Below are 13,878 nucleotides of genomic sequence, written 5' to 3'. Positions count from 1 at the left end.
TTAGCGCCGGTGTTGTGTCAAATGATGCACCCCCACCGTGAAATGCGCCCCGTGTCACGGGAACGCATATTTCTAAATGAAGCGTTTAGACCTTAAAACGAAAAGTAAACGTTCAGGTTTTTTTTAATGATCATTTTCAGACTGTGAGTCGTTTAGTGGTAACTGGTCCCTCGGCTCATGTCGTCCCCTAAGGCCACCTGTGCGTCAACAAATAATTTGTCAGCGTTGCACCCCCTGACCAACGTATATTGCAACACCCCAACCATCAAAATACGGAGCGAAAAGTCTAAACACAAGAATCATGACTTGCTAGCCTACCACTAAACGACTGCAAATTACCATTAAAGAACCCTGGACGTTTACTTTTCGTTTTAAGCATCGTTTTAAGGTGTAAACGTATCATTTTCAAATGCGCGTTCTCGTGACAAGGGGTGCATTTCACGCCGGGAGTGCATAATTTGGCACAACACCGGTGTTATGCATGCCCACTGCACCTCGCGGGAGCACGCAACAGCATAAAGCAAAAACTCCCAGACATTTCAATGATTTGTACGGCAAAGTTAGGTCTGGAAACGACATAACGGCATAACAACACAGCCCTGCTGCGGGGAAACGTTGGCGCTGTTCTGTGTTTGTTCTAATCCGTCAAAAATGACGGACTGCTTTCAGATTTTTCCGTCAATGTTAAAAAAAATCCGTCGTAGACGGAATAAATTCGGTTAACGCGACCTCTGTGTGGTACACTAATGTTTCATTTCATTTCAAACCTTTATTTATTCAGATTGGTCCCTTGAGATCATAGATCTCTTTTACAAGGGAGACCTGCAGCAATTTAAGTTCCACATGAAACATAAAACAACATAAAAACAAACAATAGAGTATATCATACAACATATTTACATACTTAACATTTACAAATACCCATAGTTTCAGAAAGCATTTCACTTAGACGTGCTTTAAAAACATTCAGAGAAATAAAATTGCTCAATTTCAATTTTAGCTGTAGACTGTTCCAAGCAAGTGGAGCTGCGCACATAAAAGCTGTCTTACCTAAGACCAGTGGCGGCTGGTGGAAAATATTTTTGGTGGGGCTATGGAAATGGTGACAAAACCATACTAGGGCATTTAAAATCAGGAGACTAAATACGACCATTGTGTGTGTGTGTGTGTGTGTGTGTGTGTGTGTGTGTGTGTGTGTGTGTGTGTCATACTTGCCAACCCTCCCAATTTTCGCGGGACACTCCCACATTTCTCCCGATTTCTGACAAAATCAGATTTACTCACCACTGTTTCCACTCGGACTTTAATACAGCTACACCATTGTTTGGTTTCCATGGTAGCGCGTCTCTTTAGCAGCGCGCGCAACTCAAAGTCTGAGAGGATGAGGAAGATGAAAACTGAACAAGGATCGACAACTCGACCCTCTGATCACTCCTTTCCTGTAAAATACAGGTCCAGCCCACACATATGCTCCATGGTGCCACAGGCATTGCCCTTACAACTACAATAAGCATGCAAATTTTAATCTACAGCTCCGGCGATCCACTAGCACCTGAGTCAGAAGCAGCCATCCCCTACTGTAGCGTCACCTTGGATACGAGTCTAAACAACTCACAGGTCAGGGCGCTGAAAGAGCGCCCTTTGAGCATCAGATCTGACGACGCTGATAGGCTGAAATTATGTTTCGGGGGCATAGTTTACAGATAGCAACAGTCAGCTTGTTGGCTGCAGCTGCTCTGGCTGAGGGCTCCTTTCTACCGCCCGGACGAGAGAGGGTAATGATACACGCTGCGGCCAGGCAGGAAACATGTGACTTATCAATAACTTTAGGCATCGTAAAACAATTTTAAACGAGATTTTATTGTAGATTATACATTTGACTGATACCAACTATATCATATTTACCTTATTCTTTAAAAATACAAATACAAATAAAAAAAAAATTGTTTTGGAAATATATTTTTATTTATTTTTTAATTTGTTATGACAATCAAACATGTGGGAAGAGGGGGGGCGGCGCCCCTAGCGCCCCTATGGGCCGGCCGCCACTGCCTAAGACAGTCCTTACTCTTGGCCAGTGCTTAATTTGTAAATCATAAGGTGCCGGAACGTATACAGAAAAGGTGCTGAAAACAACATGAAAATGTCCACTTGCAACGCTGTGGGACTTACAAGCCTCAATTTCAAATAGTATCCATGGTATAAATGTTATGACGATAATTTATAATTTTTTAGGCTAGTACGCACAACATAGGCAAATGCCCACATCACCACAGGTGGGACTTCAGTATACAGCCAGCAATTAATTTCTCAACAGGTTTAACGTGTAAAAAAAATATTTATTAGGCCTATTCAAAGATTGGCACGGCGGCCTATTAATAGACAGTATGTTTGCTCACCATATTTAGTTGTTTAAAACACCCCACATCACGAGCATGTCCGGATTGTCCTCTATCTCTTTTTTTCTGCTTTTACTGCGTGTGTCTGTGGCAGTTCTGTGTCCTTTGGCCACCCAGGACCTCACGTACGGGACTGGATTGAATTTAGCCAGGGGGGGTCCAACAAGATTTAGGAAGAGTAAAGATGACATGGTGGATGTGAGCAAAGAGCTACGGTCGGGAGTGCAAATCAAGTTCATTTGAGAAAATCAGCGCTCACATTCAGCACTTGCAATGGGAATGCTGTTGACAGCAACAAGTAACTCCATCAGCTCATCGGGGATATCTTTACCATCTGAGTCTCTGTACGTTATGTAGGCCCGTATGACTGCGCGCGGGTTGGCAATGTTGAAGCGCTGACACAGTGACTCGACCTCAGTCTCTCCATACAGCGCACCTGCGTCCTCGGGCCAGTATTGTGCGTAAAGCACCTTCAACTCCTCAATGAACTTGTTATATCCAGTTTTATCTGGCATCCGGCCTCCTTGAGATAACATACGGTCCTCCAAATTCTTGGCCACAGTTAGAAAAAACTGACCTGTCGCTGGACGTCCCACACTCTTCTACGCTCAATGCGCTCTCCTCTCCTACTGAATCTTCCTGCTGTAAGCCAGCTGATGTCGCGGTTCCGCTCGCCTCTTGCTCCGGCTGTTGTACCGGGCTAGTTGATGCCAGGGTACCCACCCGTTGCTGTTGGTGGTCCACCTGGCTGACGGTAGCTGGCTCCTGTTCCGGCTGGCGGTGAACCTGACCCGCTGCCCGGGCTTGGCTAGCTGTCGGTTAGCTAGCTGGCTAGCTGTTGCGGCGCTAACCTCCTCCTGGTTTTGACCATCAACATGACCGCTGCAGCTGCCCTCGTCGCTGCTTGTGGAGGCTTTTCTGACTCGTTTTGAAGTGTCTATTCCCTCTTCCTTCTTTTTGAAGAAAGACAGTCAATTTAACTGTCTTTTTGACATGCTTGCATTGAATCACCGTTTCTTCCTCTCTGCGACGTGCTCCTCATGTGGCGAATTTCAAAAGTGAAAGACGTTTGTCCGTTGGTCCAGCTTTTCAGTGCGTCAACACAGATCTCCGACTCTTTCAAATCTTAATCTTAATAAACGACATGAAATTCTTGGGATTTTTTCTGTAAATTAATATCTGCATATTTTATTTCATTTTAACCATTTACATTTTTATTTTTTGTGAGAGGTACCGGATCTGCCCAAATAGGTGCCGGAACACAGGGTGGCCAAAATGAAGAGGTGCCGGATCCTGTTCCGGCAGGATCCGGTGTCGGTACCAGATGTGTTCGGGGTACCATATGTGTTCGGGGTCCATCTCTTACCAGTGACGTCACGACGTCACGACGTAATGACGTCACGCATTGTGATTGGCTGTACGGTAATTTACCCACGCTGTCTAGACTAGTATAGAGGGGTTTTTGATCATTACATTACATTGTATTTAGCTGACGCTTAAGTGCATTCGACCAACAAGATAAAAACTTGAAGAAATACAATAAAACTTGAAGAAAAACAAAGACGAATGAGGAGAAGAACAAGAGAAATCGAAGGTAAGAAGTATAAAACGTAATATGGTAGGTAATATGTAATATGTTCAGTGCCGTTGGTACGTTAGTTCAAACAGTAACAACGGACTATTTTTCTTAGCGTATGCATGTCAATTTAAATCAATACATACAACTATTTCACATGTACAATATTTTCTTAGCCCTAATACTTAATACTACTTATTTCGTTTTGATTGTTATATTTGATTATATTATATATTATCAATAAATTATATATTATATATCAATATGATATACTTTTCTATATAATAGATTATCAAAAAAAGTATTTATTAAGTAAGGGATAATGTGCAGCAATCACAATCAAGTCCACAATCGAATACATAAAGACAAAGTAAATCTGTTTACAGTTGTTTCATATGTATGTTGAGAGGTATCCATATATCTCTTCATTTTGCTCTCAAAGTGCACCAGATTGATGCATTTAACTTCAATATTTAAAAAAAATCACTCCAAAGGGAGTGCTTGTTCTTCCTTCTGTCTGTCTGAATCTGTGTATTCTCATGTTCCGATTAACCCAGCCAAATTTTTCTTCTTTTGTGTCTTGATGTGATCTTGAGTCGAGGCTGATCCTCTTGCTGTGGTCCCGCATCCTGGATCCTCTATCCTGAGTTCTAGATTAAGTCGTGGACTTCGGGTCGTGGCTGAACCTGTCTCTGCGGTGCTGCCTGGGTCTCGTCGTGCTGCCTCCCTGAAGGCTCCCACAGGATTGTTGACATCTTCGTGGATTCATCCTATTATTATAGACGCATGCATTTCCTAACATTCGGTCTACCTATGTTGCAAATGTATTATCTCCTCGATTTACACACGGCATCTATTGCACGTCTGTCCGTCCTGGGAGAGGGATTCCTCTTCTGTTGCTCTCCCCGAGGTTTCTCCCATTTTTCCCTTTAAACTGTGGGTTTTCTCTTGAAGTTTTTCCTTGTACGATGTGAGGGTCTAAGGACAAAGGGTGTCGTTTTCTTCTCATACTGATATTCTGAACAAACTGCTGTTGTATTAGCTGTAAAATGTCTTTACTGTAGGGTATTTTTTATTATTTGTACAGCACTTTGGCTCGACCAAAAATCGTTTATAAATGTGCTATATAAATAAAACTTGATTTGATTGATTTGATTTGAAAGGGTGTGCGCCAAGGTTCCATATTAGGACCAATAATTTCACCATATACTGTATGTAAATAATCTCGAATAATCTTTCAAATGCTGCTTTCCATTTTTATGCAGATGATACTGTTATTTATTGTTCATCCTCTTCTATAGAGCAAGTCTTGATTTCCTCCAGTCTGCCTTTGATGTTATTCCATCCCATTTATCTCAACTCAAGTTAGTATTAAATGCAGACAACTCCAAACTCATGATATTCTCAAATCGCAAAAAGTTAACTTATTTTCTCCCCAACATTTGTACTGTTCAAGGGACTGACATTGACATTGAAAGGGTCACTACATACACATATCTAGTTTTTATTATTGATCAGAACTTATCTTTCAAGTCACACACTGAAAATGTTGTTTTAAAATTAGGTTTCTCCTTTCAGACAAGGAAACATTTGATCTCTGCAACGTTTTTACCAGTATTGGATTCTGGTGATCTGCTTTACATGAATGCCTCTGACCAGTGCCTAAAGAGTTTGGATACTGTGTACCATTGTGCATTATGTTTTATTATATATATATATATATATATATATATATATATATATATATATATATATATATATATTGTGAGTTTGGAATAAATATGCACTTCATGAAAATTATTAGTTGGTTACTGTTAGTAAAAAAACAGTAAGGTTAATACTGGATGTTTGTTACACTTGGATATGTTTTCTGTAACACTTGTAACATAATTATTCTCCAGTTTATGCATTTGAGTGACTTGCAGTTAATGCTCGACATTCAATTCAAAACCTTTATTTATCCAGGTAAAATCCCATTGAGATCAATGATCTATTTTTCAAGGGAGACCTGCAGCAGTAGGTTCCACATGAAGACATAAAAACATAAACAACAGAACAACAAAAGGACATCATACAGCAAAAAATACAGGGATTACAATTTACATATCTATCCACATGTACAGGTACCAACAGCATCTGACTGTGGAGCATCCAACCGAGCTTTAAAAACATGTAGTGGTACCAGCTTGGTAATTTTACATTCTTTTTGCAGACTGTTCCAAGTTAGTGGAGCTGCACATCTAAAAGCTTTCTTCCCTAAGACAGTCCTAGCACTTGGCACATTTAATAAAACCACAGCATGAGATCTCAGGCAATAAGTACTTTCAATTTGCCGTGAGATCAGGGAGCAGATATAAGATGGTACTTTATCCAACATGGCTTTTCTAAATGAAAATGTACCAGTGACTGAGCCTCAGTACAGTAAGTGATGGCAAAACCGCCTTGGTTTACAGTGTACAGTGATGCGTAAGTGCTTTACAGTTTGTCACAAATCTCAGTGCACTGTGATAGTAAAACCTTATTGTGGTGTAATTATATATCCAAAGCAGTCAGAAGTCAGAAAATCTTTAGTGATGTTTAACCACTCAGAAGACAGCCCATCAAAATGAACACATTGGGACCTTTCAGAGAGGTAGTTCATCTTCTACATATAATAACGGACAAAGTAAAGAATGAAGTGTAGGCTATGTTTAAATGTTCGGAATTTGACCGTGTATGATGGTCCTCTTGAGTTGCCGTACAGCCAATGGGGTACAGCCATTGCTCCGTTTTCATGTTTTTTTAACATGTTTTTCACAAACATTTTCACACGCTAGGAGCATAGGAATAATTCAATTCGGTTCGTCATGATCTGTAGATGTGATTTGCCCCCGAGCACCCCTGGGTAAATTACCGTACAGCCAATCACAATGCGTACAATGCGCGACGTCATTGGTAAGAGACGGCCCCCGAACACATATGGTACCCCGAACACATCTGGTACCGACACCGGCTCAAATTAACCACTGCTCTTGGCACATCTAACAAGGCTACATCATGCGATCTCAGACAATACCTGCTTGCAACTTTCTGCTTTATCAGTGAACAGATGTAATACGGGAGTTTGCCCAACATAGCTTTATAAATAAATGTGTACCAATGACTGAGCCTGTACAGTGAGTGATGTCGAAGACCGGAAGTACTCGGGCTCACACCCAGCCGCCGGAAGTTGATAGACGCCATCTTGTGCAACAAGCCTTATAATTAATTAATTAATAATAATAATATATATATTATATATATATATATATATATATCACTATATAGTGAATAATGACACTCAGCAGAAATACATACTGTAGGTGGCAGTAATGCAACTTAAGGGATTCCAGCTGCTTTTATAAATCCTCGCAGAAGAAGTCATTCGTTCTTTCAAAATGGCCGAACAACACGTTGAAAAAGCGGTAATAGTATTTTCCAGAGATGCATGTTTATATTTATTGTAATGTCATATTTCTTAACACACAATTGTCTCGTTATCAAAGTACAACATCGACTGTCCAACCTCGTTAAGCGTTAATAAAGTAAATAATAGTTGTATTTGGTAAAAACGTTTGTGGTATTAAATGCTAACTTAGCATGATGCTATAAAGACGTTGGCCTATAGTCCCGTTTGCAACCGGGCCTACTCTACTGTTGTAATAACGTTAAGCTTAGATAGGTCAATAGATTATCAGGCTCGGTAACAATACTGATTTGTGTTACCAAAGCTGATCATCTAATTGACCTAAGGTTAGCGTATATGCTGTGATGCCATATGGTATGGATTCGGATAGACAACATGGCTAGCTTGGTTGGTTGAATTGAGTAATAAGATGTGCGGTACTGATTAAGGTTGTAACTGTAACAGTTTGTAACTACTGGTTGTAATGAACCAGACGAGAGACGGACGCATCCTTTCAGTAAATGTCGGCTGCTAATCAATATGTAAAAATAACACTTCGGATGGGTCTTCTATAATTATGTAACATTAGTTATGGCATCATCAGAAATGTGGTAAAGTAATATGATTAGAGAAGAGTCACAGGTCATCTAACACATGCTTAATAGCTCACCTAACACTATGAAAGACAGGTTAAAGAATGTAACATAATAAAAACTACCTAATATCGATAAGCAAAAACACTAGTTATATTATACAAATTATGTGACCCCTTGAGCTGCATAAACTAATAAGCAATCCAATTAAAATATAAATATTAAAGCTCATTCAAAAAAGTTCCTGTCATTTATGTGGTATGAATGGTTACTGTTGAAAGTGCAAATAAAAACAGTTTGAATAGTAAACAATTCCTCATTTTCTTCCAGATTCACCCAACTGTTTACAAGGGGGATGCCCTTCTAACACCCCTTTGTGAAGGCCCTAATAAGTACAAGGGCACATTCTGCAGCAAGGTGGGGGACTATGGCCATATTGTGGCACATCGGCAGACCCATAGAAGAACGGCTGTTAAACATGGAGGTATTTCTTAATCTAAATAAATGTTGCAGATCTTCCAAAATGTACAAATAGTTGACTAATTTTAGTTAGTAATAGTTAATTGGTTAGACTAACTAATATTATTCTATTATTTGAATACAGTTTACATTTTTATATTGCCTTAAGAATGAAGTCATTTGTAAACTGGATTTCTCTTTGTAGGATTCACAATGTACAGGTGCAATGGTGTGTGTTGCAAATCCTCGCATTTCCACTGCTGCTACTGTGGGGAGATCAGAACCCAGCCCACTATTCTGATACATGTTCAGAAGTGCGCAGGGGCAGCCTGCAGCGTTGGATCGCTTCGCCAGAGTAAGTGATGCACATGAACACACCAGAAGCAGTGGTCATAACCTTATTCCCCCTAAAGACAATTTAAACAAAACATGGGGAAAATCTATTATACAACTATACTGCTATAATGTAATCTATCCACTGTCTCCCCACCAGCCGCCACTGTCTCCTCCTCAGCCTCCATGGTAGTCTCCTCTGTCTCCCCAGCAGACTACAACGTTGGCCCAGCAGCCTGCAGCGTTGGATCGCTTCGCCGGAGTAAGTGATGCACTTGAACACACCAGAAGCAGTGGTCATAACCTTATTCCCCCTAAAGACAACTTAAACAAAACATGGGAAAAATGTATTATACAACTATACTGCTATAATGTAATCTATCCAGTGTCTCCCCACCAGCCGCCACTGTCTCCTCCTCAGCCTCCACGGTAGCTGCCTCTGTCTCCTCCTCAGCCTCCACGGTGGCCTCCTCAGCCTACCCTGTCACCTCTGCAGCCTCCCAAATTGCCACAGCATCTGTAGCCTCCACTCCACTCCAAGCCATCAGTCGCAGCAAAGTAGTCCAGTTAAGGGCCAAAACTGAATTATATATGAAAAACCTCAAGACCCACATGGATCGACGTCACTCATCATCTGTTCCTGATATTACTTCTAATCACCATCTTCAATCCCAATGCTTAGACCTTAAAAAGGGCATTCTTGCTGTTGGAAGAATATTTTCTGGGCTGAGAAACCCCATTCATGTACAGAAGTTCACCTGGGGAAACAGCCACCAAGTTGTTTGTGAGCTTGAAAATTGCAAGCAGGCATCAGAATTGTTAAAATGTTTATGTTTAATGAAGACTTTCCTCTTTGTATGTACTGTATATATTTTTCCTTTGTAAAATGTATTGGTATGTAGTATACATTTCATGTTTAGTATTTGATGTGTATTGTAATGTTTCAAAAATAATAAATACGTTAACTAATTAATCTTACCACCAGACACAACATGAACAAATGAATGATACACATCAGGACAGTAACTTCAACTTCAGTATTTTAGGTGTACAGAAACCTCTACTCATGTTGTTAAATAATATACAGCAATATCTTCCATAAAACGTAGTTGATTGATTTAAATAATAATTACTACCACTGCACAAACAGTAGGGTTACGGTTAGGGTTAGGGTTGACTCTGTATTCATTATGATCTGTCAATAGGTCAATTAATTTGTCTTCTCGGTGGGTTATATACTCTTCATTCTTTATGCAAATTAATTATTATTATTTTTCAAAGTTCCTTTATGATTCATTCAAAGCATTAAAATAAATGAGAAACAGAGCGTCATATACCTTTAAGAAATAAGTGGGGGGCGGGGCTCATAACTCATATAGGATCCACCCCCTTTAGGATCCGCCTCCTTGCTACGGTCTGCAGACAGACTCTATTGAACGAGGCGGCAGTTACCAGCTAGCGGCTAGCTTTATGCTAATGTAAACATCAATCGTTATGTACTGTAAACTGTGATCGTTATTCTCGCGTCCAGGAGAGAAGCTTTAAAAATGAGACTAAATGGAGTCTCTGAGAAAATTCAATTGGGTACTTTAATTAAAGCAAAAAGGTACGGTAGTGTTACAAGCAGTATATTGTCCAGACAGAAAACAGCTTTGATCCGGGGGTCAGAGGTGAAAAGAGAGCGAGCGAAACACACTTTCAGCTGTTAAATACCCCCAGGTGGCTCCTCCTCATCTGCTGGTTGGCGTTGTGTGGCATTTTCTCCTGGAGGCCAAGGGAAGCCAGACTTCCCCTGTTTTTTCGGATTGTAGTTATCATTTTAATAAATAAATAAAAACACTTTGTTTAGTTTCGGAAATTCTTTGTTGTGTGTTGCTGCCGGCCCGTCTCTCCCCCATTTTCATTGAGTATTTTACAAAGAGTGAAACAGCGCCCCTCTAGATGTTATGGTGAAACAGTAGATTGCACTCTCTGTTGCGAGAGGAGGCCGGTTATGGGGTTATGGCTAGAAAGGATCCGTCTAGTGTAAAATTCTCGCGAGAGTTTGCAAGTCACGTGGCTGAATGTTTACGTTTGGCAGGCAGCCTTTCAGTTACGATCGTTAACATCAGTGGGCCACAGCAAATGATCGTGAGAAGCTAAACTATCTATTAATTATGTCAATGACAGGGAGTGTGATTGTTGAAATAGGGTGTTAGCGGTCTTGCTGTTCAAAGAAGAATGACAACACTGTAGATCACCAACACTATGGTTTATTTTTTATTCACAGGCAAGTCAACGTTGTCGCAGTAAAAGTCCCAAGATAGCTCCTGGTGCAATAAAATGTTCCCTTTCAGTGTTTTACTATTATCCTGCTTAGGGATGCACCGAATATTCGGCCGCCGAAAATTATCGGCCGAAAATGGTTAAAAAGGCGCCGAAAGGGTTCTAGCACCGAAAAAATATCACCGAATGTCAGAGAACTGAGGTTACCTACTGTAACCCCAGCTTCTATGAGTAAATGGCGCAGCCCTCTAAGGCTATCGCTATTGGGTAATCCCCCTGCGCCCCCGCGCAGCACTGAAACACTTGTAGTCCACGCCCACCCGCAAGGTGGGCCCCACCCTCGGGCCTCCTTCCGGTATAAATAGGAAGGTGGCCCGGCAATCCGCTCCCATACAACATAACTTTTCTTCAGCTATTCGTAGAGCCAGTGGGGCCCCGCACTTAGAGGGCTGCGCCATTTACTCATAGAAGCTGGGGTTACAGTAGGTAACCTCAGTTCTATTTCGTATATGGCTTCGCCCTCTAAGGCTATCGCTATTGGGTTAAGGGCGAAGCATGATGTAGTCTGCGCCCCACTGGGTCCGCCCGGCACTAGAAGCACAGACATACCTGCTCAATAACACCCCCCTGCCTGATGTGCCATGCGTAATGGCTCATCAACGTACCTGGAACATAGCAAAACATGCCTATCTTCCCGACGGGGTGAAGGCTGGGAACAATACATACTAGCCGCTGTGAGAAAGTAGAGACGAAAGTCCCACCTCGTCCTGCGATCGTAGTGGGGGAACAGCATCTCTCTGCGTGCAGACAGGCAGGAGAGCTCACAGCTGGATCCCTGACGTCACTCACTCTGACCAGGCACTCCGTACAAAGTGTGTTAGAGGAAAAAGGAACATCCCTCCTATAAGAGGGGAAATGGGCCGCTCTCCGCGTGCCAAAAGGCAGGAGAGAGGCGCACAGCTGGCTCCCTGACGTCACTCACCCCGACAGGACACCCAGTACAGGGTGTGTCAGAGAGGAATGGGAGACATCCCTCAAATAAAAATGAATAAATGAACAGGGGGAAGACCAAGATGCAGCCGTGCAAATATCTTCCACTGACATTCCTCCGTGCAAAGCCGTGGAGGAGGAAATTCCTCTGGTGGAGTGCGCCTTGATGTTCTCCGGGGGCTCCACCCCAGAGGAGACCTATGCCTGTGACACAGCCTCACACAGCCAGTGTGACAGCCGTTGTGCAGACAGAGGTTGCCCGATCGAGCTCTCTCTATAGTGCACAAACAGGCGCTGAGAACAGCGCCAGGCCGCCGTGCGCGCCACATAGCAGGACAGCGCGCGCACCGGACAGAGGAGATTTAGAAAAATAGTGGGGGTAAAAACCGCGCAAGACACTGTTCCTGGGATGACAGGAGTGTTTCTTCTTCTGTATCCCATGGAACTGCTGGGGGGAGAGGCTTCTCTGTGAAGTGCCGTAATGGTCTTCATGGTGACGAGCATCGCCATCGCCGCCGCTGCCCGTGAGGCAAAAGGGCTGCGAGGGAGTTTCCACACGCTGCCTTTCACTCCGTCTCTCCTCATGAGGCGCGTACACGCCCAGGGGATGAGAGGTGTGTGCATGCTGTCCACACGAGGCGTTATAACGGTGCTCGTGGTTATTATGACCGTGTGTAGGAGGCATATCTGGGACAGAGGAATGCCGCGAGTTCTGCAGTTTATAAACCAATAGGTTAAAACAGCAGGCTTCTGCAGCGAATGAACCACCTCTGGAGTGTCCCCCTGTTGGAAGAGACTCCGGGGGATCATCACGTGACCAGCTGACGCCAACGCCGAGCAGCTGCGTCACGGAGAGGGCTGTGTGGGTTGTGACACGCCAGAGGAGAGCTGTCAGTTCTTCCCCTCGCTGCCGCGAGAGTCGCGCTCTCATGCTGGCTGAGTTTAACTCCACTCCCAGATAAACGATTGTCTGAGAGGGAAGAGGACAGCTCTTCTTCCAATTTATCATGAAACCCAGGCTTTGACAGATGCGATACGAGATGTACCGTCTGTAAAGCGACTTCCTCCCTGGGGCGAGCCAGCAAATAGCAGGTCGTCCAGAGGAAAACCACACTCTCATCCCTCCTCTGTGTAGTGGCTCCAGCCTTCTCTACACAAATGCGAGGAGCCAGGAAATATCCGAACGGCAGACGATTGTCTGGTCTGATATTCCCTGAATGGAAAACGCAGGAATTTCCTGTGTTTCGGGATGATGGGTACGTGGAAGTATGCATCCTTCAGGTGGAAGTGAACCAGTCGTCCTGGTGAAAACATTCCAGCACCTGTTTGATCGTCAGCATGTGGAATACTGACAGATCGAGGATGTCTCATTCCCCCAGTCTTTTTCGGGATTAGAAAAATAACGGGAGTGAAAACCCCTGATTTTCCTCCCTTTGAGGAACCCTGGAAATATCCTCTTTCAACAGGAGTTCCAGCAGCTCGGATTGGAGCGCAAGACATAGCTCCTGGGAGGACAGGAGTGTTTCCTGTATCCCATTGAACTGTGGGGGTGGGGGAGAGGCGAACTGCAGGACGTATCCTCTGCTGATCAGCCTGCTCATCCATCTGTCCATCAGACACACGCGCTGCCACTCTGAGAAACACTCTAAGAGCGGGCGCACATGCTCGAGATGTTCTGTGGTCGTCATGGCAACGAGCCACGCCAGGGAGTCTCCACACGCTGCGTTTCACTCCGGCTCTCATCATGAGGCGTGTACACGCTCAGGGGATGAATGGAGGTGTGTGCAGTGCTGTCCACACGAGCCGTTATAACAGCGCTCATGGGTTTATTATGACCGT

The 13,878-nt window shown here is 43.2% G+C and overlaps 1 long non-coding RNA gene across 1 annotated transcript; it reads left to right on the top strand.

Annotated features, from left to right (window-relative positions):
• Nucleotides 1–8,176: 8,176 nt before the first annotated feature.
• Nucleotides 8,177–9,712, top strand: LOC307041102. The gene is made up of 3 exons (XR_013808691.1): nt 8,177–8,476; nt 8,657–8,806; nt 8,945–9,712. It is a non-coding gene; the product is annotated as an uncharacterized lncRNA (long non-coding RNA).
• Nucleotides 9,713–13,878: the final 4,166 nt, after the last annotated feature.

This window comes from Notothenia rossii, assembly GCF_949606895.1.
Source record: "Notothenia rossii genome assembly, chromosome: 5".
Lineage (NCBI taxonomy): Eukaryota > Metazoa > Chordata > Actinopteri > Perciformes > Nototheniidae > Notothenia > Notothenia rossii.
The sequence above is the reverse complement of the archived record's forward strand: the minus strand, read 5'-3'. Positions and strand labels throughout refer to the sequence as shown.